Below are 21,044 nucleotides of genomic sequence, written 5' to 3'. Positions count from 1 at the left end.
CCAATGGTCATTGCAGCACTCTTCACAATAGCCAAGAGCTGGAATCAGCCCAAATGTCCATCATCGGATGAGTGGATACGGAAAATGTGGTATATCTACACAATGGAATACTACTCAGCTATAAAAACGAATGAAATACTGCCATTTGCAACAACATGGATGGATCTTGAGAGAATAATATTAAGTGAAACGAGTCAGGCAGAGAAAAAGAAATACCACATGTTCTCACTTATTGGTGGGAGCTAAAAATAAATAAATAAATTCACTCACACACACACACACACACACACACACACACAAAATAACCGGGGGAGGAGGGCAAGAAGATATAACAACTACAATTTTTTTGAAGGTGTTACAACAAGCAAATGGAAAGGACATTCTTGGGTGGAAGGGGGGAGAGGGAGGAGGGAGGGAGGTTTCAGTGATGGGCCATAATAATCAACCACATTGTATATTGACAAAATAATAAATAAATAAATAAATATAGATCTACCATTAAAAAAAAAAAAGAAAACTAGAGAGAGATCTAAAAGAAAATAAGAGTTAAGTTGTAGGCATGTTCAGTTTGAGATTCTGAGAAACATCCAAGCGATTGTATATTGACAAAATAATAAATAAATAAATAAATATAGATCTACCATTAAAAAAAAAAAGAAAACTAGAGAGAGATCTAAAAGAAAATAAGAGTTAAGTTGTAGGCATGTTCAGTTTGAGATTCTGAGAAATATCCAAGCATAAGTTGTAGGCATGTTCAGTTTGAGATTCTGAGAAACATCCAAGCGCAGATATTAAGTTTGTGGTTAGACCTAAGGTCACCATTCTTTCACTCTGATTTCCTCCATTGTGATAATCTACTCAGATGGGAACATCTTTATAAGGCTGAGCATAATATGCTTCCTGATGGCTCCACACTGGTTTGTTTTGGGGGTTATGGCTGAGCTACCCCTGTTTATTTTTCTTCCTGATCTCTTTTTCACCATAGGAAATATCCAGCACCCAGAGAATTTTCTCTAATTCATACTCCACTCTTCAGACTATCTCAGTGTTCAGTTCTTTTTTGCTTCTGTTTGGATTATAATTTACCAGGCTGTTTTAGTTTTTTGTTTAATTTTCTTTCACATGATTGTATGTTCTCCATGAAAACTTTTAATCTCATTTTTCATCATCTCTTTTTGGGTTATAAACAGTAAATTTTCAGAGAAGTAATGTTTAGGACAAAAGATGCATAGCAATCATAACAAAATTGTTGGGTTTTAATATTATGAATACATTTGAAGGATTGTATGCCCACACTTATCTTAAACATACTGTAGAATTCTCAGCATTTTAAAGTTGAAACCAACAGTATTAATGATGGTAGAACGTTTTCCCCCCCAGGAAGATAGATGGATGGGTTATATGGGTGTATACATTTTCCAAAACCCGTTGAATTGGATTCTTGCATTTGACTGTAAATAAATTATACCACAATTTAAAAGAAACTTAATAAAATAAAACATCATATTACCCACTGCTACACCACCATGCCTCAGACTCACCTCCAAGAGGTCACTACTATTAATACCTGGTTATGTATGTATACTTACAAGCATTTTCCACGTACAGTATATGTAAGTGTCTGTGTGCTTTTTTTGCACAGGAGGGATCATTTTACAGTATATATACTGTTCTGCAACTTGCTTTTTCCAGTTAATATCTCAAGGAACTTTTCCACTTGAGGTCTTAGAGGTCTGCCATCTACTTAGTAATTTATCTTATTTTTGGATAGGAATCACATTAACGTGTTTCAAAAATCAAAACAATATAATAGCCATATATTGAGACGTCTCAATCCTATCTCTCCTACTCCTATCCCACCCATTTTCTCCTTTCCCCTTAATTAAACATTTTATTAGTTTATTATGTATTCTTTCAGCACTTCTTTATGTGAATATGGATACATATTCTTATTCCCCCACTTCTCTTATGGAAAACATAACATACACTGCTCTCTATCTTGCTTTCTTCACAACAGATCCTTAAAAAATCCTTCCATATTAATACATAAAAGCTTCTTTTTAAAAAGCTTCTTAGTATTCCATTGGACTATTAACCAGTTTCTTATAAATGAATACTTTAGTTGTTTCCAGTCTTTGAGTATTAAAAACAATTGCATTGAACAGCCTTATACCTACATTATTTTGTACATATGCAGCATGTATGTGGGATGAATTCTCAGAAATGAAATTGGAATTGCTGGCTCAAAGAGTAAATAGCTTTGTTTTTGTTTTTGCGGCTGTCCAGTATGGGGATCTGAACCCTTGACTTGGTGTTACAACACCATGCTCTAACCAACTGAGTTAACCGGCCAGCCCGGTCTGTATTTTTGATAGGTATTTCACAGGAAGTTTTATTTTTAACTTTCTATTTTGAAATGATTTCAAATTGACAGAAAAGTTACAAGACTTGTACAAAGAACTGTATACCCTTCACCCAGATTCACCTATTGTTAATATTTTATATTTTAGTATATGTGCTGCCGAAGTGAGCACTAATATTTTATATTTTGCTATATTTCCTTTATCACTCTGTCTCTATATATACACACATACACATATGTGTGTGTACATATACATTATTTATGTTTTTATGAACCATTTGGGAGTAAGTTGTAGACATTGTGCCTTTTATTCCTAGACACATCATGCATGTTTTCTAAGAACAAGGACATTCTTTTATATAATCAAATTTCTATTATGAAAAACAAACAATTTAACATTGATACAATATAATCATCTAATCTATAGTCCATATGCAAATTTTACCAATACTTTACGGTAATTTTTTTAAGCCCAGGGTCACACATTGCATTTAGTTGTCATGTCTCTTTATTTTACTTTAATCTAAAGAATTTTCTCAGCCTTGCTTTGTTAAAACTGAGATTTTTAAAGAGTAAAAGCCATTTATTTTGTAGAATGTTCTTAACTTCATTTGTTTTGTTTCCTCATGATTACATTTAAACTAGGCTTTTTAAAAATAGTATATTAGTTATGCATTGCTGTGTAACAAATTATCCCAAAACTTAGTGACTTAAAACAGACACTTGTTTTATGAATCAGGAATCTGGGTATGGCTTTCCTGGGTGCCTCTGCCTCAGAGTCTCTCACAAGGCTGCAATTAAGGTGTCAGCTAGAGCTGTTGTCTCATCTGAAGGGTAAACTGAGGAAGGATCCACTCCTAATTCTCTCACATAGTTATTGGCAAAATTCAGTTCCTCATGAGGTGTTGGGATAAGGGCCCCAATTTCTTGCTGGATGGCTGAGGACCTATCTCAGTTCCTTGCCATGTGGTCCTCTGCATAGGGCGGCTCAAAATATGGCAGCCAGCTTCCAGCAGAGTAAGCAAAGGAGAGAGCCAGAGAGGGCAAACATGATGGAAACCACAATCTTCTTGTAAACTAATTTTAAAAGTGACATGCCATCACTTTTGCTGTATTCAGTTTATTAGAAGCAAAGTCTCTTGGTTCAGCCTGCACTCAAGGGGAGATAATTTTCTAACTCTGCTTATAATCATTTCTTCTACATTTATTATCTGGCATTACAGTGCAAGAAAAAACTTTCCCTTCTCATTTATTTATTCATGTATGGCTTATGTGTTTTTTTCAATGAGTTATATTCCATTATTGTCATTTTTTATTTTGATCTCAAATTATTCTAGATTTTGCCAATAAGAACCTCTTCAAGCTGGTTTCTGTGTTCTTTTGCCATGCTATCATTTTCTTGAGCCCTTTCTTACTTTCTGACATAAGAAGATAATATAGGCTCATATTATACTTTCCCTGCTTCAGTCCTGAGATGAATCATTTATCCAAAAAATCCCTGCTTCTTTTAAGTGGGGAACAGTATTTAGAAACTAAGATCTGGGTACTAGGTGTGCTCATTGCTAATGGGCTGTCACCGTTTCTAGGCATTTCAGCAGACAACTAGGAAAAAGACATCCATATGTATATCTATGCAGACACCCTCGAAATGTTGAGTTCATTTGAATATCTCCAAATCAGGTTCTTCCTAGCCTTCCCACTTTCCATCTTTGTATTTTTCTTTTGCAACAGTGAGAACCCTGGTTTCCACCATTATGGATATGTTTACTCATTGTTTCAATTCTAAAATATACAGAAAGTAGTTTCAGAACTGCTATACCCATCCATACCAATGAGAAAAACAAAGCTATAGAGTCCAAGATTTGATTGCCATTGGTTGTCTTTAAACTAGGGTATGTAGTCAAAGTACGGTGTTCAAAAGTTACTTGTAGTATGGTTATGTAATTCATTTGAAAATAAAGTTGTTTATTCATCTCTATTGTATGCAGTTTTAGAGATTTTTCCACACCCTTGTTGATTAGTATTCTTTTTTGAATATGTAAAACGTTAACATAGTTAAAGTTAAAACTATGTATAAAAAAAAAGAGTACTCAGAAAATTGTTACTCCTTCCCCATCCCTTCTGTCTCATTCACACCACACACTGTAGACAATTAATTTTATTAATTTCGGGTTTATCCTGTCTGTGTGTCTTTTTGCAGAATGATAACCACCTATATGTATAAAAAAAAAGAGTACTCAGAAAATTGTTACTCCTTCCCCATCCCTTCTGTCTCATTCATACCACACACTGTAGACAATTAATTTTATTAATTTCGGGTTTATCCTGTCTGTGTGTCTTTTTGCAGAATGATAACCACCTATACTTGTGTTTATATTTTCTTATTTCCCCTTCTTTCTTACCCAAAAAGTAACATACCATGAAGGCAGTCCTGGCTTTGAATGGTACCAACATAAACAAATTTCAGTTACCACAGTTTAAATATTGCCAGTCTCAAATAGTTTAAATTTGAGACTGGCAATACCAGCTACCATGGTATATAAACTCTGAGTAATTGCATAAAGTAAAAGCTTCACTACTAGCCCTTTGGTCCACAAATCACTTTGCAAATAACAGATGGGCACCATGATCGGTGACCAATCACATGGCTTTTTTCAAAATCTGTCAGTGATTGGTAACTGTGCATCTGTTATTTAAGTCATGCACAGACACCAGAGCATGCTTTTATGTTGACTTCTTGTCTCCCAGTGATAAACAAAAATGTATAGAAGGAATTGGCCAACAGAGAAAAGTGCAGTAAAGAAACAAAAGTGATAATACTGTCAATGAAATTCAAACTGAACATAAATGGAGTTATAGAAGAAACAGCTGACCATGGGAATGTTGACACTGCTGTCTTCAAGAATCTCTAGACATGCAGGCAGAAGAACTCAGTTAATGTGAACTTTTGACATAAATGGGGAAAGTGGTTGTGACAAAAAGGATGAAGATGTCCCAAAGAAAGTGATGCCAGCAAAAAACTTCATATTAAAGGAACTCTCAGAGATATTTTACTGCATTAAAAGCTTAAAGGATCGGGCGGGCCCATGGCTCACTCAGGAGAGTGCGGGGCTGGTAGCGCCATGGCCGTGGGTTCGGATCCCATATAGGGATGGCTGGTTAGCTCACTGGGTGAGCATGGTGCTGACAACACCAAGTCAAGGGTTAAGATCCCCTTACCGGTCATCTTTAAAAAAAAAAAAGCTTAAAGGATAAAGTGTTGGAAGTTGATCCAAACTTAGAAAGGAGTATGGCAATTTGCCAGAGCATAGAAAAGATGCTTACCACCTATCATAAATGATAGGATAAGAAGCCAAACACTCTTCAAACATTTCTTTATGTGTTTTTTTACAAATAAATAAAACCCTTTCATCCTCAATAGTTCTAATGTTTTAAATTACACTGTATTAAGTAAATATTAGTTTTACAAGTTTTTATTTCCTATAAATTTGTAACCAATAGTAAGAGTTTTTAATATTTTGATGAAAGTTTTTAAAGGTCAAAGAACAACCATAATTTTTCCCATTAATTATTAAGATCACTTTACAGTTTCAGCTTGCATGGGCATTTCTTATGCAAATCTTTTTTAATTGGTTATGAATATTCATGAGATACAAAGCTGATTGTTGCCACTCGTGCCCAGGATGTGATGACCAGATCCATACTGGCAGCATTCCCATTGCCACAAATTGCAATTATACCCCATGTCCCCCACCCAATTATCCCTGACCAACCTCACCATCCCCCTTTCCCCCACTCCACTTTGTATCCCTAGGTATGCTCTCTCCCTCTGCAAGTCCAATGCACCACTGTGGTCTTTCTTCCCTTCCTTCTTTCTCTCTTAGCTTTCACTTATGAGTGAATACAATGCATGGGCATTTTTAAGCTCCTGCACTATTGTACAAAGAGAAGACCGCCTGTGTATCCTCTTTTGCACTTTGCTTTTTAAAACTTATCAGATTTATTGACATGTAATTTATATACAATAAAACTTATCCTTTAAAATTATACAGCTCAATTAATTTTGGCAAAAGTTTACATCTCTGTAACCAACACCACAATCAAAATATAGAACATTTTTATAACCTTCAAAAGTTCCTTCATAACCTTTGCAGTCAATTCCTCACATCCCCAGCTCCATGCAATGGCTAATCTGCCTCCTGTCACTATAAATTAGTTTCGTCTGTTCCAGAATTTCATCTAAATGGAATTCTGTAACATGAAAATTTTGTGTCTGCCTTCTTTTTGCTCAACATGCTTTTGAAATTCATCCATGTTGTTGCATGTATCAGTAGCTCCTTCCTTTTGATTGCTGAGCAGTATTGGATTGTATGAATATGTCACAATTTGTTTATTCATTCAATGGTTGATGGCCATTTGAGTTTCCGGTTTTGTGCTATTCTGAAGCAAGGTGATATGAACAATTGCATACAAGTCATTTTGTGGGCATTTTTAAAATTTCTCTTGGGTAAATACCTAAAAGCAGAATTGCTGGGTCCTATGATATGGGAAGAGTATATTTATCTTTATAAGAAGCTACAAAACTATTTTTCAAAGTTGTAATGTTACTTTACATTCCACTTGCTCTATGCCCTCACCACGTACTTTCTATTGTCATGTTTTAAAAATTTTAGCTGTTCTAATGGGTAGGTAGTACCATATCATGGTGGTTTCAGTTTGCGTGAAAGATATTGCACAGTAGGCTGCCAGTTAGCTCACTTTGTTAGAGTGTGGTGTTGTAACACCATAAAGGAGTTGGCCCAGTCCAGCAAGCCGGGGAAGGCTTCTCCAAGGAAATTACCTTGGAGTTGAAATCTGCAAAGGAAGTAAAGCTAACTCAGGGAACAGAGGGAAGGAAGATTATTCTAGGCATGAAGAATATAACTGCAAAGCCAATTTTTTAAAAATCCAAAAACTTGGAAATAAAGCAAAAGGATAGCTGCCTGTCTTCAAAGTGACAACGGAGCTGTCTAAAAGGCTCACCTGAGGATTATTTAATTCTCTAGGGCATGGCCGGCCCAGATTGTAAATATATTAAGCTTTATTTTTAAATTGAGCCATATATAGCATCTGTCATATATTCTTTGTTTAGGGGGATTGTTTTTACAACACTTTAAAAATGTAAAAAAAAAAAAAAAAAACAAATTCTTTTTATAAGATATTGAGCATCTGTTCATGTGTTTATTGGCTATTTGTATATATTCTTGAAGCATCTATTCAAATCTTTTGCTCATCTTTAACTGAGTTTTGTTGGCTTTTTTAAACTGATCTATGAGAGTTTTAAAAACTATATTCCAGATTTGAGTTCTATGTCACATACATGTTTTGTGGATATTTATCCCAGATTGTGACTCATGTTTTCATTTTCTTAGTAATATCTTTTGAAGTACAGAAGTTGCAATTTTGGTAAAGCCCAATTTATTCATTTTTCTTTTATAGTTTGTATTTCTTATGTTCTATTTAAGAAGACTTTGCCTACTGAAAACATATGATGATTTTCTTCTACAAGTTTTATAGATTTACCATTCACAGATTGGTCTATGAATTGTTTTGAGTTGGTGTTTGTGTATGTAGTGAGCTAAGGGTGAAGATTCATATTTTTCCAAAAGTATATCTAGTTGTCCCTTTGGAAAAATTTGCTGAAAAGGCTATCCTTTTACCATTAAATAATCTTGGCAACTTCATCAAAAATCATTTTGCTATGTATTTATGTATGTGTAGGTCTTTTTCTGTGCTCTGAGTGTGTGTATACATATATGCACACATGTATACATATAGACACACACACACATTGTCTCAGTTACTGTAGTGTTATAATAAAGTATTGAAATAAGGTAGTGTAAGTTCTCCAACTTTGTTTTCTTTTTTAAAAATTATTTTACCAGAGCCGGCCCCAGGGCTCACTCAGGAAAGTGTGGTGCTGGCAGCGCCAAGGCCGCAGGTTTGGATCCTATATAGAGATGGCCGGTGCATTCACTGGCTGAGCGTGTCGCAGACCAGACCATGCCGAGGGTTGCGATCCTCTTACCAGTCAAAAAATAATTATTTTACCATTTTCAGATCCTTTAATTTTTATATATTTTGTCACTTTATTTAAAAACAAAAGAGACTTCTGGATGTTGATTAGGGATACATTAAATCTGTAGCTTTGATGTGACAAAAATTAACATTACTGAATTTTTCAGTCCATGAACATGGTATATCTCTTCATTTAATCTAAGTATTCTTCAATTTTCCTTAGCAATGTTTTGCATTTCAGTGTACAGATTTTCTGCATATTTTGTTAATTTATTGCTTAATATTTAATGCTTTCTGTTATTCTAAATGACATTTTAAAAAATTCCTTTTCTAATTGATCATTGCTAACATGTAGAAATACAATTTATTTTTGTATGTTGACCTTATTACCTGGGCCCTTAACAAATTGAATTATTAGTTCTAGTAGCTTTTTTGTACATTCTTTAGGATTTTCTACATACATAAACATGTTTTATGCAAATAAAGACAGTTTTATTTCTTTTTTTTCAGTCTGTACTTCTTTTCTTTATTTTACTTGCCTTATTGCATTGGCTAGAACTTCAGGGCAAAACTGAATAGAAATGGTGACAATGTACATCCTTGCCTTGTTTTTGATCTTTCCTGGGGAAAAACGTTCAGTTTTTCACTATTAAGTGTCCATGGTTACCTTTTAGCAGATTGAGGAAGTTTTGCTATTTCTAATTTGTAGAGAGTTTTTAAAATGAATGAGTGTTAAATTTTGTCAAATGCTTTACTGCATTTATTGAGATGATCATATAGCTTTTCTATTTTACTCTGTCAATATGGTAAATTCCACAGATTGATTTTTGAATGTTTAATCAACCTTGGATTTTTTTGGATATGCTCAAGTTGGTCATCATATATATTAGCCTTTTTATATTGCTGGATTTGATATGCTTGTAATATGTTCCGGGTTTTTGCATATGTGTTATGAAGGATATTCATTTGTAGTTTACATTTATTATACTTTCTTTGGTTTATTAGAAAAAAGCTTTTGGTTTCATTGATTTTTCTCTATTGTTTGTCCATTTTTTATTTCATTAATTTTCACTCTTATCTTTATTTCCTTCCTTCTTCTACCTACTTTATGTTTAATTTACTCTTCCATTTTTTTTTTTTTTTTAGCTTCTTAGGATTGTAGCTTAGATCACTGATTTTATACCTTTCTTTTTCTAATATAAACATGTAAATAAATAAAATTTTGTTCTGAGCTTTAGCTGTATCCAACTAATCTTGGTTATTATGCTTCCATTATAATTTAGTTCAAAGTACTTTCTAATATATCTTGCAATTTCTTCTTTGACCCATGGATTATTTTAAAGTGTGTTGTTTAATTTCCAAATATTTGAGGATTATCCAAATATATTTTGTCATTGATTTCTAATTTAATTTTGTTGTGATCCAAGAGTATATGTTGTATGGTTTTTATTCTTTTAAATTAAAATTTGTTTCATGGTACAGAATATGATCTATCTTAGTCAATGTTCCTTACACACTTAAAAACTGTGTATTCTGCTGTCAGTGTTTGTTGTATCCCATAATTGTCAACTAGGTCAAGTTAGTTGATAGTGTTGTTCAGGCCTTCTGTTTCCTTACTGATTCTTTGTCTACTTGTTCTATCAATCACCAATAGAAGAGACTTGAAATCTCTAATTCCAAATATCAATTTATTTCTTCCTTTCAACTCTATTAGTATTTGTTTCATATATTGTTCCATATATGAAGCTGTATTAAATGCTTGTATATTAAAAACACTTTTATTTAAAATCACAATAGATTCCCTGGAAGTTGCAAAAATAGTATGGAGAGGTATGAGAGACAATAAAATTTCTTTATGGCTCAAAATAATCAGTTGGCCATACTTGTGTGGGTCTATTTCTGGGTTTTCTATCCTCTTTCACTGAACTATGTGTGTATCTCTCCGCCAATACCACACTTTTTAAAAATTGAATCATAATTGATTATACATATTTGTAGGGTACAGAGTTGATTATCAATACTTGTATATAATGTGTGATAATCAAATCAGGATAATTAAGATTACTATCTTGATTAATATTGCTACATTGTTAGTCTTAGATTTGGCTAGAGTAATTCCTCTCACTTTATTCCTCTTTTTCAAGATTGGTTTAGTTATTGTAGAGCCTGTGCCTTCATATAAAAATCTTAGAATGTTTGTCTATATCTGAAAAAAAAATTTTTTGCTCATATTTTGATAGGAATCATGTTAAGCCTAGAGATCAAAATGGGGAGAATTGACATCTTACTATGTTTAGTCTTCCAGTTCATGAACATTGTATATCTCTTTCTTCATTTGTTTCAATGTTCTTTGATTTCTTTCATCAGCATTTTGTAAGTTTGTAAGTGTCCATCAATGGGTAAATGGATAAGCAAAATCCAGTCTTAGAACATTTTCATCTCCCCAAAGATTTCCTTGTTTTTAGTCGATTATCACTCCTATCCCCAGGCAACCACTGATCTGCTTTCTGTCACTATAATTTTTCTTTTTCTAAGAATTTTGTATAACTATAATCATACAATGTGTAGTTTTTTGTGTGTGTCTGGCTCTCTTTACTTGGCATATTTTTGAGGTTCATCCATGTTGTAGCATGTATCAATACTTTATTCATTTTTATTGCTGAATAGTATTCCATTGTATGGATATTCCACATTTTGTTTATTCATTAATCCATTGAGGGACATTTGAGTTGTTTCCAGTTTGGGGTTATTATGAAAAATGTTGCTATAAACATTTGCTACAAGTCTTTGTATGTACATATGTTTTAATTTCTTTTGGTTATATGCCTAGCAGTTCAGTTTTATCAGTTTATGCTCTCATATTTATTTCCTTGCTTCTGCTTGCTTTGTGTTTACTTTGCTCTTCCTTTTCTAGTTTCTTGAGGTGGAAACATAGTTTATTGATTTGAGACCTTTCCTCTTGTATTAATGCAATATATTTGCCTCTCAGGATTGCTTTAGTAGTATCCCACAAATTTTGATATATTGTATTTTTATTTTAGTTCAGTTCAGTATATTTAAATTTTTCCTTTGATACTTCCTCTTTGACCCATGGGTTATTCAAAATTGTGTAGTTTTATTTCCAAGTGTTTGGGGATTTTCTTGTTATCTTTCTGTTATTGATTTTTAGTTGAATTCCAGCATGGCCAAAGAACATGTTATATATGTTTCAATTCTTTCAAATTTGTTGAGTTTTGTTTTCTGACCCTGGACATGATCAGAATGTTCCATGATGCTTGAAAATAATACGTATTCTCTTGTTGGATGGAATGTTTTATAAGTGTCTATTAGGTTCTGTTAGTTAATAGTGTCATTTACCTCTCCTAATACTTGTTTCTAATTCTATCAATTGTTGAAAAGAGTTCTATCAATTGTTCCCTCCCTCTACATCCTTGTTTGTTGTTCTGTCAACTGTCAAATTGCTGAAGTCTCCAACTATAATGGTGAATTTGTCCATTTTACCTTTCAGTCTGTCAGTTTTTGCTTCATGTGTTTTGAAACTGTTGTTTCGTACATACACATTTAGGTTACTATGTCTTCTTGGTGGATTGGCTCTTTTATGATTATGTAATGTCCCTGTTTGTTCCTGGTAATTTTCTTTGGGTAAATTGATATTTAGGATTGTTAAGCCTTCTTGATACTTGATAAACTGACCTTTTCATCATTTTGAAATGTTTTAATTTATCTTTGTTAATATATCGTCTTCTAAGGTCTACTTTTTTCTAATATTAATATAGCCACTTCACCTTTCTTATAATGTTTGCATGGTATCTTTTTTTCCACATTTTATATAGAAGGTGCATTTTCTGTAGACAAGATATAGTTGGGTCTTGCTTTCTTACCCAGTTTGAGAATCTCTGACTTTTAATTGAAATGTGCAGACCGCTTACATTTAATGTGATATGGATATAATTGGAATTATGTCTGTCATCTTACTCTTTGTTTTCTCCTTATCCTATCTGTTGTTTATTCCTTCTTTTATCTTTTCCTGCCTTCTTTTAAATTCATTGAGTATTGTTTAGTATGCTATTCTGTCTCTGGTATTAGTTTGTTAAATTTTTCTCTTTAATTTTTTAAGTGGTTGCTCTAGGATTTACGATATGCATCTTTAACTTATCACCATCTGCCTTCAAATAATATTATACTACTCACACATAATGTAAGTGCCTTAAAACAGTATGCTTCCATTTCCCCTTTCTGATCTTTTGTGCTATTGTTGTCACACATTTTACTTCTGCATATATTATAAGCCACACAATATGTTGTTATTTTTGCTTTAACTTTTACATTTTAAAGAAATTAAAAGTGAAAAGTCTTTAATATTTAACCTACATTTTTATATTCTATTACTAATTTCTTTATGTAGATCCCAGTTTCCATCTGGTGTCATTTCCCTTCAGACCAAAGATCTTCCTTTAATATTGCTTGCAGTTCAGGTCTATTGGTTGCAAATTTTCTTGACTTTTGTTTGTCTGGAAAAAAAAATCTTTATTTTGTCTTTTTTTTAATTTATTTTTTTAATTGACAAGTAAAAATTGTATATGATGTACAACATGATGTTTTGATATATGTATAGATTGTGGAATGGCTAAATCAAGCTATTTAACATATGCATTACCTCACTTAATTTTTTGTGGTGCAAACACTTAAAATTATTTCACTTTCATTTTTGGAAGATAATTTTGCTGGATATAGAATTCTTGACTGACCTTTGTTTTCTTTCAGTACTTTAAAGATCTTGTCCTCTCTTTTCTGTTACCTCACTTAATTTTTTGTGGTGCAAACACTTAAAATTATTTCACTTTCATTTTTGGAAGATTATTTTGCTGGATATAGAATTCTTGACTGACCTCTGTTTTCTTTCAGTACTTTAAAGATCTTGTCCTCTCTTTTCTGTTTTGTACTGTTTTTGATTAGAAGTCTACAGTCTTTCTTATTTTTGTTCTCCTGTATTTAATATTTCTTTTCCTCTGTCTGCTTCTAAATTTTTCATTTGATCAATGACTTTTAGCCATTTGATTATGAAGGACTTTGTTGTATTTTTTATTATGTTCATCCTACTTTGGGTTTATTGAACATCTTGCTCCTGTGGGTTTATAATTTTCTTCAAATTTAGGAAGTTTTGGGTCATATTTATTCAAGTATTTCTGACACACATGCACCCCTCTCCTCCAATTATGAGACTCCAATTTTACTTATGTTAGATTTCTTGATATTCTCCCACAGATGCCTTAAGCCCTGTTTATTTTTTTTTTTTCAATTTTTTTTCTCTGTGTGATTCTATTTAGGTAGTTTCTGTGGCTATGTCTTCAAGTTCAGTGATATTCTTCAGTGTTTAGTCTGTTGCTAATCCCATCTCATGATGTTTCACTACATATATTGTATTTTTTACTTTTAGAAGTTCCATTTGATTCTTTTATTTCTCTCCATTTCTCTCCTCCTTATCTCTATGTTTTCCTTTAAATCCTTGAGCACATTTATAATAGCTATTTTTAAAGTCCTTGTCTGCTAATTTTGTCACCTCTGTCATTTCTAGTGATGTTTTTCTTCCTAGTTTGGGTTCACAATTTGCTGCTTATTCACATGTCTAGTAATGTGTTTATTGGATAGCAGACACTTTAAATGTTACATTGTTGAGTTTTTGGATTTTGTTGTTTTGCTTTTAGAAGTATTGAAGTTTGTTTTGGAAGGCAATTAAGTTTTTTGCAGAACAGGCTGATTTTTTTCAAAGCTTGTTTTTAAGTTTTGCTGGCACAGGTCTATAGCAGCCTTTGCCTTGGGATAGTTTAGTCCTACTACTAAATTCTAACTTGATTGCTCTGAATATTCAGCAAGGTCTCTTTATTCTGGCTGAATGGAATTCAAACATTTGCCAGCCCTGTGTGACCTCCAAGAATTCTTCAGCTAATAAATCCCTGGCAGTCGTTCTTTGCCCAGCTTCAGAGGAGTGTCAGTCTATGCATGCTCAAGTCATTATTCAGCCAAAGACTAAAGGGGATCATTATATGTATTTCTGGAGTTCGTTAGGTAGCTCCATTCTCTCCAGTACTCTGTTCCATAAATTCTGGCTGCCTCAGTCTCCCCAAACTCTAATCTCTATTCCTCAGCTCAGAGAGACCATGGTATTATTCTTGGATTTTTCCTTTCCTGTCTCTAGGCAAAAAATTGGAGATCCTAGTTTGCAGATCCTCATTTGCTTCCCTTTTCTCATAAATTATAGTCCTGCACCTCCTTATGAGTCAATGTCTTAAAGAATTTTCCCACATATGTTGATAACTTTCCTAGTTTTTTTATAGTGGTATGTCTAGTTCCACATGGTTGGAAGCAAAAGTTCTCACTTGCTTTTTACACTAACAATATATCCTGGAAATCATTCTGTACCAAGTTATAAAAATTCTCATTTTAAAAATAGCTTTAGAAAACCCCATTGTATGTGTACATATCATAATCTATAATTTGTCATTTAGGTAGTTTCCAATATTTTTGCAATTACAAATAATGCTATAATAAACAAGTTAGGATATATGTAGTTTTGTAATTTTCGAAGTATATGTTCAGGATGAATTCCTAATAGTGCAATTGCTGGGTGTTAGGGTAAGTGCATATCTATTTTGGTTAGATATAACCATTTCCCTCCTTAGAGGTTCTACAATTTTACATTCCTACAAACAGATGAAAATGCCTATTGTCCCTTAGTCTCATCTACAGAGTATGTTGTCAAGCTTTTTAATTTTTGCCAATCTGGTAAAAAAAAATAAAATAAAATAGTTTTAATTAGAATTTCTCTCATTATTAGTGAGGTTAAATAGCTTTTAATATGTTTAAGAGCCAGTTTATATCTTTCCTGAAACATCTGTTCATGTTTTACATTCATTTATCTATTAGTTTTTTTAGTGTTTTCTCCTAAATTTGTAAAAACTTACTTATCTATTAGGGATATTAGCCCTTTGTGCAAGATATAGGTTGCAAATATTTTCTCTCATTATGTCATTTGCCTTTTGACTATGCCTATTGCATTTTTTTTACAATACAAACTTTTTGCAATGCTAAGAAAGATGAATCGGTCTTTTCTCATATTGCATTTCAGCTTTGAGTCATATTTAGTAAGACTTTCCCTACACCTAGGCTATAAAAACATTCAAACATTCACTGTTTGAAACATTCACTGTTTTCTTCTAGTGTGTGTATGGTTTTGGAGTTTTTACATTTAGATTCTTGATCTAATTGGAGTTTATTCTTGCATGTGCTGAGGTGTGGATCCAATTTTATTTTATTTTTCCAAATGCCTATCCAGTTGTCTCAATACTGTTTATTAAAAACTTCATTTTTGTCCCAGTGACTTGAGATAGCAACTTTATCTTGTACTAAAATTCTAAAATTCCAAAAGGTTTTAATGATCAGAAAGCCACATTTCTTTCTTCCTCAAAGTTTTCATTATGTACTGAAGTGAATTACTTCATTTAGAAAAAATAAATAGAGCTGCCTAGTTAGCTCAGTTGGTTAACACATGGTGCTGACACCATGGTCCAGGGTTCAATCCTGTTTTGGCCAGCCACCAAAAAACAGAAAAAATAAAATAAACAAACAACTCAGCCATACAAGGCAACCCAATTGGTAAGAACTAATAATAATTTGAATAGCAATGTAATAGCAACATGCTGGGGCAAAATTGAAACAAATTCTATCTCTCTAAGAAGAATTTAGGTCTCTTGGATGATTTTCATGTGAACAAATTTAGTAATTCTTTTTCAGGTAGTTTCCTGTCATATGTAAGCTTTGTGACATAATAAGCAATAAGAGGGTACTAATGTGGTCAAGACTAGAAGAGAATAGTACTCAAATCAGAGAAGGGGTGAATATCTTTCTTTTTCTTAAGATTTGACCCCTAAAAATCACTGTTCATATTTCCAAAATATTTTGATGACATAATTTTTTCTTGTTCTAAGGCTAAATAGAGTAGAGGTCTTATAAAACTTATTCCTAAGATTCACAGATCAACTTTTCAAATCAGAGTATGCAAAATATTTAGGTAAACTTCAGATAATTAAGGCTAAACCATTCAGCTTCTTTACCAAATCCTTGAATCTCTCAGCTATCTAAATTGGAATACATGATGGTTTGATTTATTGGTTATCTGTTTTTATTTCATTTCTTCTCAAGTGATCCCTTAATTTGACCTATGATACTGTTCAAATAAACAAATTAGATTGAATTGAAATATTACCAGATGATATTTAGGATTTTAAGAGGATTGTATATATATATATTTTTTTTTTTCCTGGAGTGCAGTAATTTAATAGCATCTTGGATAGGATTTTCTTATATTACTGACCCTGTAGGAATAATATTAGGTAATTAGGCAATTATCTAAAAATAATATTAAATAATATTTATTGAGAGTTTCTTCTGTGCCAAGTAGAGCCAGCTTCATAGGCGTGTGACCTGTGCAGTCACACAGGGCTCCATGCTTGGATGAGCCCCCATGGTTACAAGAGCCCTGCACTTTGTTTAATGCCCTGCTGTCACCATCTTGAAATTCTTAACAAGCCCCACCATTTTCATTTTTCACCAGCCCCACAAATTATGTGGCCAGTCCTAGTGCCAAGCACTATTTTTTGCAATGAGGGTATATAATCTAATCTACAGTTTTGAAAGATCCATCAGGTTACTGTATGTGAAATGGATTTTAGGGAAAGCAAAAGAGGAAGTAAGAATACCAGAGAGGAAGCTATGGCAGTATTTAAGGGGGCTTTGACTCACGTGATCGCAGTAGACAGGGAAAGTAATTTATAGTTTCAAAATATATTTTGGAAGTAGTAAGCATTGGTATGGATTGGTAATGAATTGGATGTGGGGATGCAGAAGAAGATATTTAAAATGAATTGTGAACTTCTGACTGGAGTAGAAATGCCACTTACCAGATGAGGAAGGTTGGAGAAAGAACGGATTTGAGAGCATAGTCAAGAACTGGTTTTAACATTTTAGTAAGTAAAAAAAGCCTGATACAAAAGACTGTATATTTATAATTTCTTTTAAAAAATTTTAGGAAGGCAAAACTACACAGACATAAAGTAGATGAGTGGTTGCCTGAGGCTGAGGATAGGAGAAAGGATTGACTGCAGACAGGCATGAGGGAAATTTTGGGGGTGATAGGAGTATTCTAAAACTGGGTTGGGTGATGGGTTGTAAAATCCTTGAATTGTATAAGTGAACTGTATGGCATGTACAAAATTATTAAAAGACTTTTTAAATGACTGAGATACCTGTGGTTATATTAATGAGTACTATTATTATTCCCATTTTACCCCTTGAATTGTATAAGTGAACTGTATGGCATGTACAAAATTATTAAAAGACTTTTTAAATGATTGAGATACCAGTGGTTATATTAATGAGTACTATTATTATTCCCATTTTACAGATAAAGAAAACGAAAGAGAAGTTAAAAATAAAAATTTCATGGTTACATAGCTACTAAGTGTAATATCCAATACTGGAACTTGAGTCTTTTTGACACTAAGGCCTCACTTTTGACCACTATATTATATTGATTTTCTATTTTAAAATTATATTACATTTGCTGCATATCATTGGTCAGAGGCTAACTTGAAATTGTAAAAGAAAGAGGAAAGATTAGAGACTGAAAAATTGTGTTGACCCTATATACTGGTACTTCCATTTCCCCGGGATATAGGTGACACGGCAAGTTATGGCATCTTTGTTTCTTGTCCAATGTAAGTTGTATTTACCACGTCTTACATGACTCTTTGGTAAACTATATTATCTCTTCAAATCATTAGGGTTAAGAAGCAGTTTTAGTAGGCCCACTGGTAGCTTGAAAGAGTGAATGTATCTTCCAGAAATACTTACTCCTAGGGAGAATGGATGCACACAAATGAATATATATAAGTATAGTCCTCAGTGTATGTTGTAATTCTGATGGCATGAAGATTGCTATATTAATAAACATTAAATACCTAGTGTCCTGGACACTGGGGATACAAATAATCATCAAAATGGCATGATACCTGCGCTCCTGGAGTTTTTTGTTTTCTGGATTTTTTTTTTTTTAACTGGGAGAGGTAGACATTATGCTTAAACAAAAAATAATTCTAAAATTTAAATTGTGCTAAGTTCATTGAAAAAAATATATACAGGCACTCTGACACAGAGAGAATAACAAAGGATCCTAGTTTTAACTGGGCCCTATGACCTCTTTTAGAAAATAACCTCTAAACTGAGACCTCAGAGATGTGTTGAAATTAGCAAAGCAAAGGGAGGGAGGAGAAAGAAGCTTTCCTGGGAGAGGAACAGCCTGTGTGAAGGCCATGAGGCCCAAGACAGCTTGACTGATGACACTGGCAGTAGTGTAATGGAGTACAGTGAGAGGGAGAAGGCATGAGAACTCGGATACTGTGCAAAGGATTTGGTCTTCTGTTTCAAGAGCAGTGGGATGCTACTGAGGAATAGCTGGAGAATTGTATGCTTCAATTAAAATTTTAGGAAGATCACCATAACTACTGTGGAGAATGGATCTGAGAGGGTTTTGTTGTTTTATGAAGAGGTCTTATGGAAAACTATGGGCCTTATTAATGGGAAAACTACTTAAATGTTTAAAAGCTGGTTTTCAAAAAACAGATCATGAATTAAGTGATGGTGGTGAATGGGGGAAAAGATTGATAAATCAATATATCTCTGAATAACCCACTGGATCAGTGCTTCTCAAAGTATAACGTGTCTTCAAATCACCCAGGTGTCTTGTTAAAATGCAAATTCTGGTTCAGTGGGTTTAGAATTGGGCATTTTTGCATTTCTAACAAGGTCCTAGGTGAACCCTATGCTACTGGTCCTCACACTTTCAGTAGTGACTGGGCTGTACTAAATATTCTATATACTATATATTCTAAATTCTAAATATGTTCTATCTTTTAATGCCTATGACTCTTCTTGATGGTCTGGTCAGTTATCAAACTTGAATATTTAAAACTGGGGGTCTTACAAGGTAAAGTGTTAAGTACATGGAAAGATAGGTCACATATAGCTCTTCATCTCTTTGGGAAATGTCCCATGTATTCTCACTTCCTATCTACCTACCTAACCTGCCTGCCTGCCTCCTTACCTATGTTCAAGGTTCGGTTACATGCAATCAAAGTGATGTCCAAGACAAGTATACAGAAACAATATGAGGCTCTGAAACTTCACATCTAGTATCTAATGGGATGGTTTCCATCATTAATTGAAGCTTACTTGGTGCCGAGCACTTTACCTGTCTTATTAATTTAATAGGATAGGTCCAGAAACCCTTAGAGGTTAGTTTCTTGTCCAAGGACATACAAGTCAACTATGACATATTTCATAGCTGACTCTATGAATGATGATTATTCGTTATCCTAACCATTGCTATTTTGTTTGGTGACTACAATTCTAACTAAATACATGAAACTCAAGGCTCTTTCTTCTGTGGCTAAAGGCATTATATGTCTCTAGACTTTATGGAGTTTTGCTGCCATTATCTCAATCATTTTATAAATAGGCCTGGTTTTCTTCTTTTTCTCTGCTTTGTCTTTTCTTCTTCTCCTCCTCCTCCTTGCTGTTCTTTATTAGCAATGCAGCTTCTCCTCCTGGAATATGAACCCAAGATCTTGGGGAAAGGATTGCTCAACTAACCGGAAACATTTGAGACATTATGCTGTACGATTGAGATCATGATATTTGGGAAACACAGGGTAGGGAATTTCATGTTGCTTCCTGGTTCTTAAGATATGAGAGCTAAACAATGACATCCAGTTTTATAAAAGAAATAAAATCTGAATTGTATTTGTAAGTTTCATAGGACAGAGTTAGATAGTAGCTCCTGTTGATTTGACCTACTGAGGAAGTGACAGGGAATTATACAATTTCATTTGGTAAGAGATAAAACTGAAATTATTAACATCTCCACAGAAATGCAAAATGCCTCTTTACAAGTAGGTCCGGCTACTTGTCCTTCCCCTAACAAGCCAGACTGGTTGATGTTTTCCCAGACAGTTTCGTGTGGTTTTCCGTCATGGTTTGATCCCCTTTCTTGTGATCAAAGAAACCGATTAAAGTGTTTAATAGGCCTTGATTTGGCTTGGCGACTTGCAGAAGGGCTAGCATCATCGCCCCGCAGTTGCCTTTCCAGGCTAAGGTAGCTTTGCTATGTACAGATACTGGCAAGGCGCTTTGGCCAAAAACTCTGGAAGGAAGCCAAAGGAAAGTGAAGTTCCTGGCGCTAGCGCGTGTCCTGCTCTGGGAGCCCGGCGCTAACGCATTCTTCGTGCAGTTATTGGCTGGGACTCTGTGTGCCGCTGTCGGCCAATGAAGACGCTGGAGATCTGGCCCCGGCCCGTCCCCTTTCGGCGCCCCGGGATGAGGCAGAGACTGAACAGCCGGCGAGCAAATCAACGGCATCTAGAAAGCCATGTCCGATTCGGCGCCCAGCGCTCAAGCGCTAACCCGCTGAAAGTTTCTCAGCGAAATCGCTGGGACGATCTGGACCCCGCTGAGAGGAACTGCTTTTGAGTGAGATGGTCCCAGAGGACTGGAGGAGCGGACTGGTAAGCAC

At 34.0% G+C, this 21,044-nt stretch overlaps 1 protein-coding gene and 1 pseudogene across 1 annotated transcript in view; both read left to right on the top strand.

Moving 5' to 3' along the window:
* LOC103587909 overlaps positions 1–21,001 on the top strand; it is a 27,759-nt pseudogene extending 6,758 nt beyond the window's left edge.
* The window catches only part of LOC103587911 (protocadherin gamma-A12), a 70,840-nt gene that overhangs the window by 17,169 nt on the left and 32,627 nt on the right, over positions 1–21,044 (top strand). The window lies entirely within an intron of this gene.

This window comes from Galeopterus variegatus, unplaced genomic scaffold (assembly GCF_000696425.1).
Source record: "Galeopterus variegatus unplaced genomic scaffold, G_variegatus-3.0.2 Scaffold502, whole genome shotgun sequence".
NCBI lineage: Eukaryota > Metazoa > Chordata > Mammalia > Dermoptera > Cynocephalidae > Galeopterus > Galeopterus variegatus.
The sequence above is the reverse complement of the archived record's forward strand: the minus strand, read 5'-3'. Positions and strand labels throughout refer to the sequence as shown.